Source organism: Sminthopsis crassicaudata, chromosome 1 (assembly GCF_048593235.1).
Source record: "Sminthopsis crassicaudata isolate SCR6 chromosome 1, ASM4859323v1, whole genome shotgun sequence".
Classification (NCBI taxonomy): domain Eukaryota; kingdom Metazoa; phylum Chordata; class Mammalia; order Dasyuromorphia; family Dasyuridae; genus Sminthopsis; species Sminthopsis crassicaudata.
The window spans coordinates 148,919,023-148,942,054 of NC_133617.1; the positions used below are offsets into that span (position 1 = coordinate 148,919,023).

General features: G+C 36.7%; 1 long non-coding RNA gene across 1 annotated transcript in view; it reads right to left on the minus strand.

Moving 5' to 3' along the window:
* The window catches only part of LOC141543803 (uncharacterized), a 123,808-nt gene extending 107,425 nt beyond the window's left edge, over positions 1–16,383 (minus strand). The window contains exon 1 of the long non-coding RNA XR_012482517.1: positions 16,141–16,383. This is a non-coding gene — a long non-coding RNA (uncharacterized LOC141543803). The remainder of the gene's footprint in view (positions 1–16,140) is intronic.
* Between the last annotated feature and the right edge of the window lie 6,649 nt (positions 16,384–23,032).

The window sequence follows — 23,032 nt, forward strand, 5'->3', positions numbered from 1 at the left end:
TCCTAAATGGTCCCTTCTCTCCTCAGACCTTTCAACCACCCTGATACATGCTCTCATTCCTTAAAATTCCTGAATTCCTTGAAAGCAAGGATTGTCGTTCTAGTTTGATTTTTTCCTTTATTTGTATCCCCAGCAATAGCAAGGGGTACTGGCCACATAAGAGGTATAATGCTAGTTGATCTACTGACTTCATCATGGCATATAATGACAATAGGTCCTTAAAAGCTTTGCCAGCAAAGAGAAAACCTCTGGAAGAATTTACCAAGCCTGAAAAGCTTCAGGTATATGGCCTGTTGATAATATGTCTATAATCTGAGGACCAGCTAGAAAAATATGGAGAAATTTAATCCCATGATAGTAATTCTGGGAGACCTTCCATGACAGAGGAGTTGAAATCTGCACAGGTGTAAGTAGAAGCAACATCAAGAAATTTATATATATATATATATATATATATATATATATATATATATATATATATATATATATATATATATATATATGTATATATATGTATATATATGTATATATATAATAGCATATATTAATTATATCATCATGGGGTGTTTCAAATTCCAGAAAGATCCGAGTTATTTTAGCTCAGAAAATGGTTTATTATTGAAGTCAGAGAAAAAAAATCCCATAATTCAGAAAGAATCTGTTGATCTTAGTTACTCTTAGCCCTGGAAAATAATGACTTGGCTCACTGTGGAATCAGGACTTTTCTGAGGATAGCTTGGCACTATGAAACAGCTATTGAGGAGGCTCTGAGAAATGGGGACCAAGCTCTTTTGGCATAAGTAGTAAGAGGAAATTTTTATTATTTATAAATATTATCTTAATAACTCATTATGAACTAGGATCCAGGCATTTAATTTCCTTTAAGGGTCCAGCCCCAATGGAAGGGCATGGTTGATTGATGAGATGTTCCGAACCCTTAGGGAACATGCTCCTCAGTCTTGGGCTAGATCCAACCCAATTAGAAGGCTTTATCTCTGTTTATAGAGTAAACAGGGCCAGTTCTTGTCCTAAGGAAATGAATTATATGTCCTTACAATCTTTCATTAGAATTTAGGGTAACCCAATTTATGAAGAAGTGGTCTAGCTAGAAATGGTGTTGAGGATGGGAAGGGGAACCCCAAAAGTCCGGATTGGTTTCACCAGGTCTCTCAAAAGAATTTGCAGGCTTGAAACCATCTCCTAGTCAAGAGGCAAAGCTTATTGAAAGTAATGTGATGCCATTCCTAACCAGACTAAATTCTAAGGGAATTCAGTAAAGAAACAGAGCTAAAGAGAGTCATTTTATCCAGCTTCTAACATAGAAATGCTCATTCTATGGCTCAAGGTCTAGGGAGTCTATTACTGGTGTGTTAATTCTATGACCCCAAGAGCAGGGCTAGGGAGTAATCTCCAGTCTCCAAAATTTGATTATTACTGACCAGATCATCAGTCAGCAATGAACTGAGAAGTTTTAGGGTTTTATATTACATCAATGGCTTCCCTGTCTGAATTGCTAGAGGCAGCTAAGTCTCATAATCAAGCCATGCTCTCAGCTGGAGGAACTGAAGACTCCAAGCCCACCTTCTCCTTAAATGCCCATCCATCAGGGTTGGTTTTTTTTTCCCCCATTCTCAAGAGCATCCACTTTTATAAAGGTATTTAAATCATTCAATGTCTCCATTTGGGGTATTTGTTTTCCAAGAGAAACCACTGATCATTAATTTATCCATTATTAGCTAGCCTAATTAATAAACTGATTATTAATCACCCAGAAATTCTTTCTCTTGAATTTTTCATTCATTATAGTCAGCTTACCTTTGTGATAAGTGAGGAACTGTCTGGAATTTGATCTTAAATATGTTTTGGGAGAGACTTGGGTGAAAGTAGAGAGTCAGTGCTTTTAAAAAATGTTCCTAAGTAAAAAAAAATTAAAGCAAAATATATATATTAATTGGAATACAAGAGTCACTGAAGTTTAAGAGGTCTACTCTGAAGTCTTGTTGCTTTTTCCAAATTCAATATAAGCAATTATACAAATCATACAGAGAACTCCCATTCAGTAGAACACACATAAGTACCTATCAGACCATGCAAGAGGCAGTAATCCAACAACTGATGTAAAGGTGATATATAATTAGACAAATAAGGAAATCAAATAGTAAACATTCTCTATCTCAGTACACAATTAGGTATAACCCCTTACAGGATTCAGGGCCTTACAATCTACATAAATAAGCCCAATACAGAACTCTTTCTACACTAAATTTTGCCTTTATGGAAAGTTGGGGGGAAGGGGAGAGGAGTGTAGAAATTCCCACAGGAATATATAAACTTATGAGACATTTGAAAAACAAACAAACAAACAAACAAACAAACAAAAAAAAAAACCACAAGGTCTGTCTCTGGGTATTTGTGTCTCAGGGTATCTGTTGTGTATCCTTTGCTCTTAAGAGAGATTTTTCTGACTGATAGCTGCATGGACAGCAGTAGCCACTAATTACCACCATTTCCATGGCTCAGGATTTCATCTCTGGTAGTCAAAGCCAGATGAGAAAGAAATGACCACACAGACTCCATTGCTCTCCATATCTTTGCATTTGGGGAAATGAATTCAGTAGAGGAGATCTTGAAAGATAAGGTCTGATAACAACTGAAAAGTCCATCTAGAGTTTGGTTAGAGTTTGTGGAATACAGCTCTCTCTTTTTTTTTAAATTAATTTTATATTTATAATTTTTATAGTACATATGCATGAGTAATTTTTTTATATATAACATTATCCCTTGTATTCATTTTTCCAAATTTCCCCCTTCCTTCCCTCTACTCCCTCCCCTAGATGACAGGCAATCCCATACATATTAAATGTGTTACAGTATAACCTAGATACAATATATGTGTGTAAATCCAATTTTCTTGTTGCACGTTAAGTATTGGATTCCGAAGGTATAAGTAACCTGGGTAGATAGACAGTAGTGCTAATATTTTACATTCAATTCCCAGTGTTCCTTCTCTGGGTGTAGTTGTTTCTGTCCATCATTGATCAACTGGAAGTGAGTTGGATCTTCTTTATGTTGAAGATATCCACTTCCATCAGAATACATCTTCATACAGTATTGTTGTTGAAGTGATAACTGCTTTTAAAAAATTGTTTGAATTAATTTTACATTTATACATATATTTATTTGGCCTTCATAAGAATACAAGCTTCTTTATGAACAGAGATTGTTTCGTTCTCATTTCACTCAGCATCAGTTCATGTAAGTCTCTCCAGGCCTTTCTGTGGATACAGATCTCATTTCTCACAATTCCCTACTTCCTTTTGATACAACCTGAGACTAGGAACTGAGATCCAGATACAAACATTCTATTCTCCTTGATTGCTTCCATGTCTTCGACCCTGAGAAGCCAAGGTGGCTTGAGCCCATGGGGGTTGAATTAGGAACTAAGATTATGCTCAGCAGAAACCTACTACCCTTCCCCTACCCAGAGGCACGTTGTGTAAAGCAGAGGAGGGTGTTTTGTCTCCTATGTGTTAGGAGCAAAAATTTATATATTTGTGAGTATACCTTTTAAAGTAAATGTTTCTGGGTAAAAATCGAATCTGACTTTCAGACCCTACTCCCATTACAACTGAGAGAACAACATTGATGGGAGTGGAAGCTATTATAGAGAGTTTTGATACCCTTCAACCCCGTTAAGGGTACTGGAGAAGCCAGTGGTAAGAGTGAAATATAACCTACCTGACCTTCTAGGCAATGAGGACCATAACAGTTTATATTACACACTTACACACATAAATAGACAGGCAGACAGATGGAAAGAAAGAAAGAACGGAATAAGGAAGGAAGGAAGGAAGGAAGGAAGGAAGGAAGGAAGGAAGGAAGGAAGGAAGGAAGGAAGGAAGGAAGGAAGGAAGGAAGGAAGGAAGGAAGGAAGGAAGGAAGGATCTCCAGCTCTATATTGTCTTCTGAGTTTTTTTATTCATATATCACCAATTGCCTAATCAAACAATGTCAGAAGTTATCTCAAATTCAACATGCCCCCAACCTAATTTAATTTCCCTAATTTTATTTCCCTCAAAACCTTTCCTCTTCCAAATTTCTCTATTTTTGTCAGGACATCACCATCATTCCAGCCTCCTGAGTTTGTACTCTTGGCATTATGTTGGATTCCTTACTTTCCTTAGCTCACATATCCAATCAGATGCCAAATATTATTTCTACCTTTACAATATTTCTCACATCTATAGCTACTATCTTAGCCTAGGCCTAGTCATCACCTCAATTTTTTTTTCTTTTTTAAAAATTTTATTCTGAACTTAAGAAAACAAAACAAGTATATCCAAAACATAGTAGAATGGGGGGAAAGGGAGAAGGTAGAGATTATTGCTTAGAAAATTGCAACATCCTCCTAATTGGTCTTCCCATCTCAAGTCTCTCACCATTTCACTCCAACTTACATAATATTGCCAAATCATTTTTCCTCAGGCCTATCTTTGTCCCCTGCTTGGTTAACTCCAGCTTCCTGTTGGCTACAGGATAGCAAATATACTCTTGTGTTTGTTTATAAAGCCCTATATAGTCAGTAACTATCTTTTTCAGCTTCATTTCCCTCCCACCATCTAGGATCTTCTTTGTACCTCTGATTTCTCTCTGTATGTCAGCAATAACACTCTAACTCAGGTATCTGTACCTTTGTACTCCCCCATTGCCTCTGCCTCATAGTCTTTCTTTTCTCTTAGCATATCATTCAAACACCATATTCTGCATAAAATCTTTCCTGATTTCCTTAACCACTAGCTCCTTCTTTCCCAAAACTCTCTTGTATTTAACTGCTTTTTAAAATTTTTTTGAATTTATTAATTTTACATTTATACTTATATTTATTTTGCCTTCATAAGAATACAAGTTTCTTTATGAACAGATATTGTTTCATTCTTTATATTTGGACCACAAACACCTAAGACCAGTGTCTAGCATAATTTTTTTTGTTATTGAACCATTTCAGTCACATCCAACTCTTCATGACCCCACTTGGGCTTTTGTTGGCAAAGATACTGGAGTAGCTTATCATTTACTTTTCCAACTCATTTTATAGATGAGGAGACTGAGGCAAGCAAGGTTAATGGACTTGCCCTGATCACACAGCTAGTAAATGCCTGAAGCTGAATTTGAACTCATGAAAGATGAGTTCTCCTGGTTCCATATTCAGCGCTTTATCCACTGAGCCACCCAGCTATCCCCACCTTGCAAAGAGTAGGTACTCAGGAAATCATTTATTTAGTATACCATAAAGTGATTAGCATTATCATGCTATTATTGTAAGCTAGGAAAATCCCTAGAAAGGTAAATCCCCATCAATCCCTAGAAAGAGACTGAATGAATCTAAGCTGTGCTTTCCACATATTATCTTCTGATTGTTCACCTTCTATCACTACGTGGAAGTGAGGCAAAAGAATGGACCCCAAATGTGAGTTCAGTTAGGTATCTAGAAACCCATTCACCAAGTGATTCAGTTACCAATACTGATTCAGTTACCAATCTTCCTTTTGTCCCTGGTACCAGAGAAAGCACAAGCAAGATGCTTTAATTTATCATCCCATGATCCTTCAGGCTAGCAATGACTAGCAAACTTCTCTTGATTTGTATGAGTCATGGACTGGCTAAGTAAGAACCTCATTCCTTTACCATTACTCTCTCCTCATATCTCCCTTCACTTTCCCTTCATTCCTCTTGAGTCATAAGACCTTAGATCCAGACCTGCAAGGGACCTTAGACTCTCATTTTATAGATAAAAAAAAACTACAATTAATCAACTTGCAAAACAGGAATGTGAACTAAGTTCCAGTGACTCCAAATTCAGGGATCTTTCCAGGGAAAGACTGCCTCTAACTTTAGCCTTTTCCTTCTGTGCCCTCTGGAATCCTTGCTCTATTGTTAACACATTCCTCTTTCCACTTTCTCAGAAATCTTGCTCTGTTTGGAAATCACTGACTTCCTGGCTATTCTCTTCAGTATACATTACAACTTCTCTTACATTCCAATAACACAGTAGACCAAAAGGAATTATACTCCTTGCTCCTCATTGACATTTTTTCTCTGTTATCGTCATAAAGCATCCTTACATCCTTTGAGATTTACTCCAACTATCTATATCACCTCATTCATAGCATTGATGCAATATTCTACTGGCCCCTATGTCATTCTCACTCTTTTCTTCAGGACTTTAACACCTAAAAACATTCCTCTTCTACTCCTTGCCCTAATATTCAGGTACTTCATACACAAATTGATTTCATACACAAAATGATTTCACTTTAAGAATTCAGTCTTCTAGTTCATAAAACCTCAGCTTCCATGACCTGTATTTTCACTCCATTTAAGTCATAACCTTGACCATCATTCATAACTAGCTTGCTTCATAGTATTTTTGCCTTTTTTTTTATTATTGTTGTTTGTTTTTCTCTCATATTTTCTTCACTTTTAATCTAATTTTTCTTGTGAAGCATGAAGATTATGGAAATATGTTTAGAAGACTTGCACATGTTTAATCAGATTTATATCAGATTGAGAAGGGGTTGGGGGAGAGAGAAAAATTTGGAATATAAGATTATCCAAAGTTGAATGTTGAAAACTATTTTTGCATATAAAAATAAAATACTACAACAAAAAAACTATTTTGCTTCCATGTTTCAAATATTCAAAATTTTCTCTCTGATCATAATCTCCTAAATTTAAATTTCTTCCTCTTCATTACTTAACCTAAACTTATTTTTCATTTCAACCTTCAGCCATAACATTCATCCCTCTTGTCCCAGTCCACTACTCCTGTTTTGACCTCCCATTTTTTCCCTTTAAATTTGATTCTATAGTTAAGCAGTTCAACTATGCACTTTTGATGCCCTTGATCCCGTGTCTCCTTGTCCTATCACTCTTTGGGTATTGTTCAACTCCAGCACAATCTTGTCTGCTACAAACTCCTTTAGCCACTTTCTCAATTCCTTTTCTTGTTCCAATGGCATTCGCAGGACATTGAATCAAGTTAACTAAGAGTGAAATAGGAAACTGAGGACTTCTCAGAATAATCACTTGATAATTCCAGATTTAAAATTAAGGGTCAGTTAATCTTTAGGTTCTGGGAAGAACAAGGACTTTCCAAAAGAGAACATTTAAGGGATAACTGCTTAGAGAAGAATGTGACTTAACTATTTAATGGCCTGGAGATATTCAAGAGGTCTATAAACTGGCTAATCTCTATTTGTTTATTGAGAAAAGCCTGAGGTAAAACCAAGCCTCCTTAAATCTTTTAAGTGATTATTAACCTTAGAAGCAAAACAAATTCTTTCTCTCTTTTGGAACAAGTCTTGCATAAGCAAGACCCTAGTGTCACAAAAAGCCCACCTATATTCCAGAGACAAATAAAGGAATAAAGGTCGAGTTTGCCAAAGATTTTAGGAGGATTATCGGGAGTGGGTGGGTGAATAGTTTCTGTAACTTTTTTTTTTCTCACTGACCATTTAAATTATGTCACAAACTTTGTGAAAGTGACCCTCCTCCCTCTGGGACTTCAGTGAGAGGACTCTTTTGTTTCTTGGGAAATCCTAATAAAACTTCTATTCTTCACTTTGAGATATCTCTGAGTATTTTTGAATTGGAGTTTGCCATTCCACAAAACTAGGTCCACAAAAATTTGTCATCTTCTCTGGAAGCTTCCCTCTTTTTTTGTCTCTGTCTTTGTCTCTTCCTAGAAAATCTCTACATGAAGGTAACATAGATAACTCAAAATCAATGTGTCCAAAATTTAATTTATATCTCCTTAAACCTGCTTTTCTTCCATACTTCCCTATTTCTGTTTAGGGCCTCATCATCCTTCTAAGACAGATACTGCAGTAAATAAAGTACTAGACCTGGAGTCAGGAACAATTGAGTTCAAATTCAGCTGTAGATGCTTAATAGCTATGTGATTTTTTATGTGACTTCTCTGTTTCCTCAGTTTTCCCATCTGTAATATGGGGATAATAATACCATCTATCTCCCTGGATTATCATGAGGATTAAATGACATAATAATTTCAAAACTCTTAGCACAATACCTGACACAGAGTAAACATTTTATAAATATTAGCTAGTATTATTATTGCTGTCATTTATCTAGGTTCAACAATCTTGGATTCCTCTTGTATTTTTTCTTTTCCCTCACAATCCACATCTGTAAGTTACCAAATCTTGTCAATACTACTTCAATAAGAATATTATTGTTCTGTAAGAAATGACCAACAGGAGGAATACAGAGAGGCTTGGAGAGACTTACATCAACTGATGCTGAGTGAAACGAGCAGATAGGGGATCATTATACACTTCAACAACGATACTGTATGAGGATGTATTCTGATGGAAGTGGATATCTTCAACATAAAGAAGAGCTAATCCAATTCCAATTGATCAATGATGGACAAAATCAGCTACATCCAGAAAAAGAACACTGGAAAATGAGTGTAAACTGTGAGCATTGTTTTTGTTTTGTTTTATTTTGTTTTGTTTTGTTTCTCTTCCCAAATTATTTTTACCTTGCAAATACAATCCTTCCTTTGCAACAACAACAACAACAAAATTCAGTTCTGCACATATATATTGGACCTAGGATATACTATAAGATATTTAATATGTATGGGAATGCCTGCCATTTAGGGGAGGGGGTGGAAGGAAGGAGGGGAAAAACTTGGAACAGAAAGGAGTACAAGGGATAATGTTGTAAAAAAAAAATTACCTATGCATATGTACTGTCAAAGAAAATGTTATAATTATAAAAATTAATAAAAAAATACTACTTCTATAAGAATAGGTTAAGTACACAAGACACAATAATCAATGACTACTATTTGATAAACCCAAAGACCCCAGCTTCTGTCACTATGTGACAAAATTTGCTAGAAATACTGGAAAATATTATGTCAGAAAATCAACATTTTACATAGTATACCAAGATTAGATTCATGATTTAAACAAAAAGTGTGATACTATAAGGAAATTAGGAGAAAAAGAATAGTTTATCTGTTATATCTTTGAAGAAGGGAGGAATTTATAACAAACAAGAAATAGAGAACATTATGAAATGCAAAACGGATAGTTCTGATTACATTAAATTAAAAAGGTTTTGCATGAACAAAAACAATGCAGCCAAGATTAGAAGATTAGAAGCAGAAAGCTGGGAAACAATTTTTACAATTTTGAGTGTTGCTGATAACAACCTTATTTCTAAAAGATATGAAGAATTGAGTCAAAATTATAAGAATACAAGTCATTCCCCAATTGATAGTCAAAGGATAAACAGACAACTCTTAGATGAAAAAATTAAAGTCATCTATAAACATATGAAAAAATGCTCTAAATTGCTATTGATCAGAGAAATGCATATTAAACAACCCTGAGATACCAACTCCCACTTCTAAGATTAGCTAAAATAACAGAAAAAGATAATGATAAATCTTTGAGGGGGTTGTTGGTGGAGCTGAGAACTAGTCCATTCTGGAGAGCAATTTGGAACTATGCCTGATACACCTGTGCATACGCTTTGATCCATCAATACCACTATTGGTCTGTATCCAAAAGAAATGATAAAAGAAGGACCCACATGTGCAAAAATCTTTGTGGCAGCTTTTTGTGGTGACAAAGAACTGGCAAATGATCACCCATTAATTGGGGTATGGTTGGGTAAATTATGATATATGAAGGTAATGGAATATTATTGTTCTATAAGAAATGATGAAGAGGTTGATGGTAAAAAAAACCTAGAAATATTTACATGAACTGATGCTAAGTGAAGTGAGCAGAACCAGGAAAACATTGTACACAGCAACAACAAGATAATGTGATGATCAACTAAGACAGACTTGGCTCTTCTCAGCAATTCAATAATCTGTTGGAGTCCAGCTCCCCTGAATACTCAAGTGTGGGTACCTGAGGCCAGGTGGAAGATGTGCTTTGCAGCCTTCATTTTATAATTGTAAGTGCCAGGTTAATATATCTTTTAGGCTAGCACATTAGCAACTTCAGTAGACATCATATTCCTCCAGTGTTAATACATATTCCATACTTTGCCATTTCAGTAATGTCATCACCCCAACCATCAATACCAAGATACTTATCAACAGAGTTGTAGACAATCTAATTGTGATGCTCATCAACATCCACAGAATTGTAAATAGCTGTGATGTTTTATCAATACCAAGGTACTTGTTGAAACAGAGTAGTAATATTGGATTTAACATATATTTTAACATGTTTAACATATATTGGATTGCTTGCCATCTGGGGAGGAGGTGGGGGGAAGGAGGAGAAAATTTGAAACAAGTGGCTATGGTCAATGTTGTCAAATTATCTGTGCATGTTTTGAAAATAAAAAGCTTTAAAATTTAAAATAAATAAAGCATAGTAAATAGCAGAAATAATCATACTAATGCATTCACCTCAGTATTTCCTTAATTCATTGTAAAGGGGTAAATAGTATAGTTGAAATGTTTTGTTTCCTGTGGAATGCCTTCTCCTAAATTTTACCCTGAGTACGTCTTTCAAAGATAGAAGAGATGATAATCCAACAAAAGTATGGATTTACTGACCCTATATATCTGTTAGAAGAGATGGTGAGCTGAAATGGTTGGCCTTCTACATCTCCCCCTTTTTTAAGACATACCGGAAAGCACAAGGGGCTAAACTGATGAATATAAGAATAACACATGCAAAAGGAACAAAGTGCAAAAGCAAAGAAGTCAGATTATTTACAGGATTTATCTTTTCAAAATATTCAAATATTTGGTTTGCTATGCTATCAACCTCAATTCCAGGGACACTACTTTGTGCTATGTTTTCTGCCAAGGCAGCTAATTCAGATATATCCCAAGTGAGGTTGGAATTATGTATGGTTCCATTTTTTCTGTTCCTTATTTGAAGCCATGTCACATTGGCAGTATCATTATGCCATCTATAAAGTTACATATACAAGAATGAATTTATAATCTCATGTTAGTTGTGATCGAGTTTACAAATTGTTTACATGATCCCCTAACCGTATCAATGATTGTTCCATTAACTTTGGTTCTTCTTTGCCCTCATTATCTATATTAATTTGTTCTTTAAGAACTTATGATATATTTTTGCTAAATGATTTGCAAATTGGGGAGTCTAAATAGATTCTGTTAGGAACTGAAGCTGAAAAAACAAGTGATGTAATAATTTCTATAGTTGTTAGAATTCCAGTAATTCTCCTTTTCCTACTTTTGTTTTCTAGTTTTCCTTTGATATTATCTCAAACTTGTTCACCTGGTGATTAATCTTACTAAGCACAATCATGTAGGATGGGTGTTCAATAATAAGAATCATAGGTAGCGAATTAGAAGACATTGGGATAAAACACAATTATAACATTTTACAATATATTTTCCTAGCACATTCATGATTTGGATTCTAGTGTCATTCCTTAAAGAAACATCTGTGGATATTTTTAACATATATATACATATATGTTATTAAGGGTCCTGAAACATTGTGGAATCCCAAATCTGAGATGTGAAAATTTGTGCCATTCTAAGTCTTAAATACATGCAATGGCACTGGCAGACAGGTTTTATAACCCACTGGAAGGGCAGTGTCCAGTGTGAGCAGTTCCACTATCTTTAAGTAATTGCCAGGTGATGTGGAGAGACCCAGAAAGTGATGAATGGAAGGGACCAGATAGGTTAATTGCTTGGGAGAGAGGGTTTGCTTGTATCTCTACAGATGGAGAAGGAATTAGATGGGTGCCAACGAACCGTATTCACCTTGTCCATTGGAGAGAAATGGAGCAGACCCTTGAAACGAAGGAGAAGACCCAAGAAACATTGGGTGGTTCCGTTGCTGACTGTGCCCACCACTGAAAGAGACTGGCAGTTATGGCGTTTGACTCATGGACATCAAAAACTGTTAATGAGACTGATGCAAGATTTCAAAACCTTCAGGAATCATTGGAATCCCCGAGACGTGAAAAGATTGTTGCAGGACTTGAAAACTCTCAGGAATCATTGGATTCCCTGACAAGTAGATTGACAATAGATTGGTTTTGGACTATTTCTCGGCTGCTGAAGGAAGTGTATGTGTGATTGTTATTTATATACCCTCCTTCTAGGACTTATGGGCGTGTATAATTCCTCATGTTGATTCATGTTGTTTGTTACATCACTAATAGCCTGTGCTATATTGCTATGTACTTATGTAATACCTCCCATGCTGATGGATTTATGTATATTTGTTTCAAGTAAGACCCTTCAGCCCAGAGGAAACTCGCTAACAATATCTGGCTTGACTCCCCATTTCCCTTTGGTGGTTTCATCTCCCTTCCTGAAAAGTCAGGGATGATGACCACCTGTATTCTAAAACAAAAGAAAGCAGGAGATGTAGAGGGCCAGAACTTGACATACTTGAATCAAAGACAGCAGGGTGCTTATAGTTAAGCACCTACTCAGAGATAATGGTTCTCTAAACATATGCTTAATATGTCATGGTGATGTAATGTTGCACATGCTCAGGTGATGTAGAGATGTAATTGTATTGAAGTATTTAAGGGCTGAGAAGACTGGGAACGAGTCTATCAGCTACAGACACAAAGAAGACTCAGGACTCTATCTTTGACTATCTTCATGAGTCTCCAACCTCATCACTCCTCCACTAAGACCAAGGACTTGGGCTAGTCCTGAGATCCTCCAGAAAACTAGCCCAGACATTACAAAACATGAAGCAATTTTATCCAATAAAGCAATTAACATTCATATAGCATTTGTTTTATGCTAACCACTTTTGCAGTCATGTGATCTTCACAACAACAATTATTATTAGTTATCTTTACAAATCAGAAAAGTGGGCAGAGATAAAATAAATTGCCATAAATTACATAACTAATACATTTCTGTAACTGAAACAAAGAATGGTGAGTTTCCCGGAAACAGACTGAGTGGCTTTTTCACTTCACGCTACCATGCTGGGTGATGTCAGGGACACCCAGATTCTTCCCAGGCAGTTCCTGGACGTAATCTGCTGAAAGCTGAGGTGACTCGTGCCAGGATATCTCTTTGATGGTACTTTCAGGTGCAAGGGCTCAGGGAATGCTGACCATGATACCTGACCCTGCCTCCATCCCTATTCCCCTAAACTGGGTTGGGTGTATATTTGGGAAAGATTGTGCGGGGTCCCCATGGGCTGCTTCCTCCATTTCTACACATGAGGCAGAATTTAAGTTTTAATCTGATCTGAGATGAGAAGAGTTAGCAAATAGAGAGAGATTCGGGTTATATCAATCTTGTTAGCAATCCTTTAGGAGGGATTAATCCCTCATAATCTTTCTCCCAATGGAGTAACAAGGACATTACAGACAATATAAAAGTCCAAAAATAGCTATTTTTCCAATTGTTGTTTTGACTAGTTGCCAAATTCCTTAATCAAATTGTCTCAAAATTTGAGGGATTTGCTGAGATGTTTTCCTCTCAAAACTTTTGAGAATCTGTAAAGATGTTAGTTTAATTTTAATTAGCTATCTTTTTGTGTAGCTCCAACTTGGCCAGACCTGAAGTCCACAGAAAAAGTTAGGCTTTTTAAGAAAATTTTCCAGCATTCTAACAAGAGCAGAGAGGTGTTTTTTTTTGTTTATTTGTTTTGTTTTTGGGTTTTTTTTTTTTCCCTTGCTGGTTGTCTTTTAAATCTTTCCAGGTAATAAGATCAAGCTCACAGAACAAATGTGACATGGACATTCCGCACAGAAATACAGAAAGACTAAAATGACATGGAAGAAGACTGTTACAACTTTGCCAAAAGCCATAAACTTGAAAAATAAAACAACTAATTATTAACATTATGCAAACATAAAGCATTCTTTTACACAAAAGAAATGATTACTATTAAAGGAATCTCATTTAACCAGTAGGATATCCAGGGCTTAGACTGTTTCATAAACAGCAAATTTCTTATCTGAAAAATATTAAGACATTATAATTGCATATAACTCATTCTGCTGTGTATATTCAAACAGGTGTTAAAAACATATTTAGTAGTATTGAGGGGTGAGACACCCTAACAACTTTGGGGTCTCCAGGCCAGTGTCACAGGTTTTGAGAAAGAATTCACAGTTCCAGCCTTCAAGTTGAGATTGGCAAAAAAAGGGGTTTACTTGCAGTGGGCCAATAACTGATTAGGAAGTTATGGAAGTATTGGAAGACAGAGTTCAATTTTATTTAGCTTTCTGTGGTCGGGGCTAGGGATGAACTCCAGATGAATTGAGGGAATAATTTCCAGGTCAATTATGGGTGGTGATTATTCCTATTGATTATTCCTGAGGCCAGAAATTAAAGAATAATTCCCCAAATGAATTGAATATGGGGATTATTTTAGGAGTTTCCCAAGGCCAAGTGGAAAGGGTGGGGATTATTTTAGGAGTTTACCTGAGGCCAGGTAAAAGGATGTGGGGAGGGATTGTCAGAAGATTCAGCATTTTCTGACCCAGGTTCCCCCCCAAAGATCAGGGAACCAAAGAGTTCTATTACATCAATAGTAGATAGAATATATAAAGAGATCGATTGTTTATTAGTAGCATCTGTGAATATCATCTACTGCTTGCAGCTGATTCTCAGACTTCTTTTTGAATTAGGGTTAGAATCTCCTCTTAAAATGTTGAATAATTTTGTCAATTCATGTGTTTCCAATTTTCTAATACATTTTTCTCCAGTTAATATCCTTCACCAATATTTGATGATTATTTTGATAAAACTAAATTATTCCTTCTAGTTTCTATTTTTAAATTGGCCTAGAATCAGTGATAGAATGCTTCTTTCCTGTATCTCCAAAATCTTCGCCACCCCAAATTTTTATTTATACACACACACACACACACACACACACACACACACACACACACATATATGGGGGTGTATATATATATATATATATATATATATATATATAATTTTTATGCTTTTCCTATTTTAAAGGTATTATTAATACTTGTGCTATCCTCTTCTCTTTTAAAAAATTTCATAAATATTTTTAAAATATTAAAAAAATATATGTTGTAGCATAGCAAAGAATACATATTTTTCCAAAAAAATCAGAATCTACTGCTCCAAGCATAACCTTAAATAATAGCAATGCCTGTGAACTGCATCCTAAAATAAGACCTAATATACCAGAAGGAAGAGGACCTGAGTGGGTCTCCAGTGGGGAGAGAATATATTCTATATAATCTGTAATTTGGTGTGGCACTGAGAGGGACAAATAAAGGCTGGCACTTTCTAGGATAGCATAGTTTAAATCTTATATTGTCAAAAAAAAGTAGGATTTAAGGTATTTTGTTTGCAGGCACAGTTTGAGAAAGAAATAAAGGAAAGGGAGAGAATTAGTTCTGCATTTTGGACTTAAAGTCAAAGGTTTATCTGCTGAATTGTAATGAAGGCAACTGTCTATAATTATAACATCTATGAGAATATGAAAGTTTTTTTAGATCACAAACTGTCCTGATTTTGTGTAGCAGCCATTGCCACTTGAAAAGATAGAAGTCCCAATATTCTGACACCTTTGAAGTAACCCTCCCCCTCCATTCTGCCCCATGCATCTTTACAATTGACATTAGCATTTTCAAAGGCAAATTGTTTCGATAAAATTTAAATTGGTCCCCTTACTGATTGAAGGCTGGATTGTCATCAGCAAAAGTCTCAATAGGTCCTGGTACTTTTATGCATGCTGCTCTAGGTATTCTTCAATAAACACTGCCTTCCACATCAAACAGTCTCCTCCTTCTAAGGTGATTTTTGACACTAATCTAAAAGGTATCAAAATAGTTGGGGAGAATACTTTCAGATAACATTCTCTGTCCCTGCTACCTGATTGCTTTTACCTTATTCCAATTCAATATGTATACTATATTGATATCAACTGGACAAAGATCAATCCTATAAATTTTTTCTTATATTTTATATCTTATTCTATATCTCATATTTTTATCTGATATCTAATATCTTATAACTTATATTTTATTCCTTGTGTCAGTCTGGCGATAAATTATTTCCAGTGATAAATTATTTTTGATAATCACCTCTTCCTAAATTTATCTTAATTTATTTTCCCCTCTTACCTCATTGTGATTGCCAAGGCACTTTCCTGCTAGTGTTGTGCCAGAGTTCCCTTTTATTGTCCTCCTCAGTTTCCCTGAATTGTTCTGCCTCAGTTCCTAATTGTTCTGTTCAATCCTCAGGCTATAACACCATCCTTCCCTCGTAATCATCAGAATGTTTGATAGAATAAAGGTCTTATATCTTAGAGTATCAGGTGCCTCTCCCCATCCCAATTAATTAGAATATCAGGTGCCTCTCCCCATTATGTCATCATTCTTGTTACCCTATAAAAGAATCTTTGTATCCGACATTCACTGCTGGATTCTTAGAGAAAATAGTCTCATTTAGCCCTGGGACCAAACCATGGATCTATTTGGTCCCAGTAAATCTCTCCCTTTCAAATAAAACATTAAAAACTCTCTAATCTCTATCTTGCTTCAGTTTCTCCAGCATTGCGTTTTGGAGGTTTCCCAGCAAGATGTTAGAAAATGAGCAGGATTAGAGATTAGAGACCTTCGGGTCTCCCCTTGCTGTGGTTGAGGATCTGGGTTCTTGGCTTTGGAGATTTCTCTAGTCTCCAGGAAAGAGCAGTTTTCAGCTGCTGGACACCTTAATTCAGTCACTGAAGAGTAAATCTGGATGTCTTAGGCCATAACCTGATCTGTTTACCTGTTCTGTCTATCTGTGCTAGCATCTGGATTCTCAGAATAATAAAATGCCGACGGGCATTAAATTCTCAGAAGGGTATCATTCCAGGATGCTGAGTGATCCCCTCTGGTTTGTCTTCTAAGACACATCTGGTCTGAGCTGACTGACTCTGAGCGCCTTTTTGGGCACTCTCTGTGTTATGTGTGTTAAATGTTTTGTTTAATGTAATTGTGCTGTCTGTGTTCTGTGTGGCTTATCTGTTTTGTTGCTAAATGTTTAAGAACAATGATTAAGAACTGGTTATTTCAATGTTGCAACTGTGCTTAATATAAAAATTGCTTGTGATTTTAAACTTTTTAACCTGCTGCAAAATCTTATCTGATTGAAACTTGGGCAGGAGAAAACATTTGATTAGGAATTTTGGGATGATTCTGAAATTGTGAGAAATAATTTTACTGTTGCCTTTGCAGGATAGATTTAGTTATCTTTGAGTATAAGATCTTAAGAACAATGGCTTCTTATAGGAAAGTTCTGTTAACTTGCCTGAAGGGGGTCACATGCCTCTAATTAGGTAAAGTTTGTTACCTTCTGAAACACTTTGGATAATTTGTTAACATTATGTTACCCTTTAAATCTAGCTCTGCTGGACATGTGGGTTTTGTGGAGTCATTTAGCAATCCACTGAATTATGAATCTTAATCATTTTGAAAGTGATTTAAGAGAGACAAGAAGGAAAATTTGCATGTAGAAAAAAAGGTTGAGTGGGGTAGGGAGAAATGGAATCTTTTGTCTTCAAAGGTGAAGATTAAACTCACTCATTCCCCACTGCTACTTTAAGTAATGGAGCATCTAGTTGGAAAGATTGTAGGGTTGGGATTGTTTAAGAAAGACAGGAAAGTTGTTAAAGGATTTCTGTGTGGGGAAAATTGAGTGGGAAACAGGAGGGAATCTTTTTTTCCAGGGGAGCAGTTTAGCTTACCTTCCCTCCCCCCTGCCTCCTTGAAGGTAGAGTGGGGGGAAGGGTGGCCATGTGGAATCCTTCCTCTCTCCTCCCCCCCACTGTTCCAGTCATTTTTTTTTTTTTTATCAAGTTTCAGCCACCTGGTTCTCAGCTGGAAGGAGCAAATATTATAGCAATAGTTATACACTAGGAGCAGGGGTGATGGTCTCTCAAAAACTGCTTCATGCTCCTTGTGTACTTTGGACTGATATGGGGGAATTTGGCAATGCTTGAATAACTGTTAAACCCTGACTGGGTCATCTATTACGGTGTTTTAAGATTTGGTAAGGAAATTGTTAAACTTGTATAACTATTGCTATTATGTTTGAGGGATTTTTAGGAAACCTACTGTACTAGTCTATTACGTATAGGAATTTTGATTCACTCTTGGGATTTATATGTGGAATGGTTATTTGTTAATTCCTTTCTGTGAGGAGGGAAAAAAAGGAGGAAGAGATAGGAAATTGGGGAAACTGATGGATTTTTTTTCCTAAAAATACCTGAAAGAATGGGAATGCCTAGTTCCTATTCATTTTACCTTAGGCGCTTCTGCCCCACCCCCTATCTCGTTAGTTCAGATTGAATTGGTAGTCTTTTAAACAGTCCTTTTCATTTTTACTCTTTGCTTAATTTACTAGACTATGATTTGCTGGTTACGCTTTAACCTTGGAACCCCTTATACTGTGGGAATTGCCCTGGTAGACTCAGTTTTGGGGATTATTTTTTAGAAACAACCAGAAATCAGAACACCTGTCTTGGGACTGGCTGTCTCTCTGATCTGTTTTTCCATTCCTGTTACCCCAGGTCCTTAATTAGTATTTCAGCATTCTCAAAGGACCTTGTAGTTTGGTATCAGGCCTCTAAAAGTTCTGGGTTGCCTGCCTTGATGGTGTAACCGTGCACAATCTGCTCAGAAATCTGATCCTTTCTGCAGCCCTGTTCCTCTGAGCTGGGACAGGTGGAGCTAATCCAAGCCTCACCCTTCTCCCCTGGAGAATTCCTCTGAAGGGGCCCCACAACTGCTCTATGAGTAAAGGCTGAGTTAAATGCACAAATGACCACAGATCTAACTCACAGTGAACTGACCATCTCAAACTGGATTCTCTGGCTGAGATGCTCCAGAATTGCAGAGGACCTGACATGCTAGAACAGGGGGCCTTTTGTACTGCTGATTAACTCTGGGGTTATCAGGGAGATTCTTGTCCTTGCATTTTTCTAGTTTTCTTTTGGTTTATTTGCTTCATATACAGTTGGTCAAAATTATGGTGCTCACCTTCCAGGTACCTAGAGGAAGGTAATTCAATGATCTGAATATTCAGGAGAGAAAGAGTGTGGAATGTAGTGCCACAGTTCCCTTTTATTATCCTGATTCAGTTTCCCTAAATTGTTCTTCCTCAGTTCCTAATTGTAATGCTCAATCCTGCAACATCACCCTTCCCTCTCAATCATCAGAATGTTTGATAGGATAAAGATATCTTAGACATCTTATATCTTATATCTTAGACATCATTAGAATATCAGATGTCTCATCCCATTAGGTCATCCCCATCCTAGGTACCTCCCCCATCATGTCATTGTTCTTGTTACCCTATAAAAGAATCTTTGTATCTGACATTCACTCCTGGATTCTTGGAGATAGTTTCGTTCAGCCCTGGGACCAAACCATGGATCCATTTGGTACCAGTAAATCTCTCCCTTTCCAATAAAATATTAAAAACTCTCTAATCTCTATCTTGCCTCAGTTTCTCCAGCATTATACCATCAGGGGGTTATCCCCTAGGCCAAAGTTTCCTTATTACTCACCAGGGGATCTTCATCTACAAACTTGTAAACTATTTACCTTTCCATCACCCTAAGCTTACTTGGCTCATGATAAGCAAATCAATACTATTGAGCTTTGATCTAGTCTTTTTTTATTAACATTGCCCTTATGCATCTTGGTCCTACTAGTGAAAGCTATGGACATCCTTCTCAGAATAATAATATTTTTTCTCCTGAGGCAATTGGGGTTAAGTGACTTTCCCAGGGTCACACAGCCAGAAAGTGTTAAGTGTCTAAGACCAGATTTGAAGTGGGATCCTCCTGACTTTAGGCTGGTGCTCTACTCACTTCATAGAATAATATTTTTATTCTCATAAAATAAAACATTTAATATTGTAAAGGAAACAGATTATATTAAAAGTTATCAACAAATAAAAATACAACAACAAAAATGCAGTTATCTATCTATCTATATATATGTGTTATATATATATATACATATATATGTTTTATATATATATGTTACATATATATATATATATATATATATATATATATATATATATATATATATATATATATATTAGGGAAAAAAAAGCATATGGTCCCCAGGTTGTGAACTTCTGAACATAGGAATATTTCTCTGTTTTAGGGGCTTAACTTGACTTTGGTACATTCCCAGATTACCTAATTTGGAGGCATCTGGGTGAGAGGTGATAGGGACCTGCTTCTGAAAGAAGACCTTCTGCATTCCCTTACACCATGTAGAGTGGGAGCAACCTCTTTTTACTGGCTACATAGCAGGGAAAGGCTGTCTCTTTTAAACAACAAGACTAGGATGGTCTTGCCATCTCTTTCAGATGTGCCCAGGGATGAAGATCCTATTGACCTACTGCATGAGATTGTGAACTAAGTCAAGTGGAGGGAAGGACTACTTTTCCCCCTCTCCCCTTGAGTTCTGGAAGCTTGCAGACTGTGATTATTTCTTTGGCTTTTTTCAGTTGTTAACAAAGACAATGGTGTCCTAGATCTAGGAGGTTAACACTGGGTGGCCTTGGAGCCAAGATTCCAGGTTAGCTATTGCTACCAGCCTGGAAAGGAAATACTGAGAATCCAGGGGGCTGGAATGTGACCCCGGGGAAGACTTTGGACTTGGAATTTGATAGTACTAACCCATATAGGAACTAAAGCTGTGAATGTAATCCCACTCAGAGATTGAGGTGTGTGTGTGTGACAGAGAGACAGAGATAAAGAGGGACAGAGACAAGAGAGAGAGACAGACAGAGAGAGATATGTGTGTCTCTTTTTTTTTTTTTTTTTTTTTTTTTCCTGGAGAAGTGGGGAGGAAGTTTGTTCTTATTATACTTTAGAAATTTGCAAAAGCTACTTCGACTATTAAGTGATTAAATGGAACTACAGTACTTGAATCTGCTCCAAAATTGGAGGAATACAAATACTGAGGGCTTGAGTCAATCACAAAGATTAACCACCTTCTAAACACCCCTTTTAGGACTTGAGAACTCTAGGGGAGGAAAGGGCAAAAGGGAACATACTTGGCTTTCAGGCAGTGTCAGAATAATCATTACATTGAAATTTCAGAAATATCTATGGCATTATCTCCTATCCTGTGCCTGGAAAATTTTCTTCTGATTGACTCTCCCTATTTACATTATGCAAGTAATTGACACATGCATTTCTTGCAAAATAGCTGAAATGCTTTTAAAATGATATTCCACAGAGCAATTAGTCAATAGCCTATTGCTAATCATTCTGATCATGTCATTACTGAGGCACACAAGTTAAACTCTATAGTCCCCTAAAACCAGAAAGGCTGCTCTTCTTATCTATTAGAGATCCAGGTCTGCACGAAGGAAGAACTTATAAAAGAGAGATCAGTTCTATTCTCCATCTCACCCTTAGTAGAGATTTTCACAGGGGGCCTTTCAGCCTCACTTTGTTCTCTTCTGCAACAAAGGTCTCACAAGGCAATGCTGTTATAAATCACAAACAGCACAAGGCTTTCCCCCATTCTGTTGGTCCCAGACTGTTCCAAGTCTCCAACTTTTCAATGACCACTTTCCAGGATCTGTTCTGGCTATATCCAGGATCAGCATCACTACATCTAGTAGTGATGTGGCTGAGGTCACCAAATGATGTGGTTGTTAGAAAGCACTAAATGCTGGAGTTCAGTCGTGAACAATTCCCAATGGCCATTCTCTTTGTCAAAAAACAGGTTTATTTAGAAGAGTTTGCAGACAAAATGAAGAGATACAATAGACACCAGGAATGGTAAATATGAAATAGAGTTGGGAGAGCATATAATTAGCTAGCTATGACACAATGAGGCTTTGGGGGTGAGAGGAGAGACACCTTGTAGCAAGGAGAAGGGGAGAAGGGAAAGACACCATAAGGCAGAGTGAATTCAAGAGGGCTTCAGCAAAGGTGGTGTGAGCCACGGAGAGATTTATAGAGGAAATTTAACCTCAGGGATTTGACATAACTTGGATTTCTTTACTGGACATATAGTGAGGAGGGACCACAAGGTAAAACTGATTCCCTTCAGAACTTTTCTCCAGGAATCAATTCTATCAAAGCTTTATTCTTTCCCTGCCATCCATAGCCAAGGTTTTATCAGTAGTAGCAGTACTACTGTTGCCGTTAATGTTTGTCCTTAATTCTCAAAGGGAATCATCAGGGAAATGGCCCCATGACATCCAAGTGAGTTAGATTTCAGTGAGAGAAAGTCACTGCCTTCCTTTCTCCTCTAGAGGCCTATGGGTCCAGAGGCCAGACTTTGAGTGACCACTCCTCCAATAACGGAGAATGGAATATTGTAAGAATGGAAAGAATGGTCTGAAATGGTGGGAAGTGTCTGTAAGGATAAAAAGAAGAGAAAACTTGGGAATGTTGAGATATATACTCTCAGGTTAATTTTCTTCATCTTCCTAATCCTGATGGTATTTGCAATAGTCAACTTTCAGGACACCATAGAACAGGAGGGCTGAGGCAGGAGCAACTAGAGCGCCTAAGAACCGGAGAAAGAACACTGGGCCTAAGACGGGGAATACCAGCAGACCTACACTGGGAGACAACAGTTCTGGAATCTAAACCCAAAAAGTCTTATTAGGAAAGAAACTTACTCTCCCAGAGAACAAAGGAAAGATAAAGGAAATACCTAGTTCTTTGGCTGAAAATTGGGTAGATTAGCCAGAAAGTAACCTGAAGAGTCAGTGACTAGAAAAAATCCAGATTAAAATGATAAGGACATTTGTATAGTGCTTTACATACATAAACCTCCAAAGAAAACTAGAAGATAGTGTGGGCTTTATTTCCATTTTATGTATGAGGCAACTGAGACTTAAGGAGGTTAATTTGTTTACTCGGGCTAATACAACAATGCCAGGAGCCAAGTTTTGAAACCAGGTCTACTAGAACTCCATTATGCTATGCTGCCTCTGATATGGGATAATTAAAGGGAGCACCTAGGAGAAATTGTTTCATGT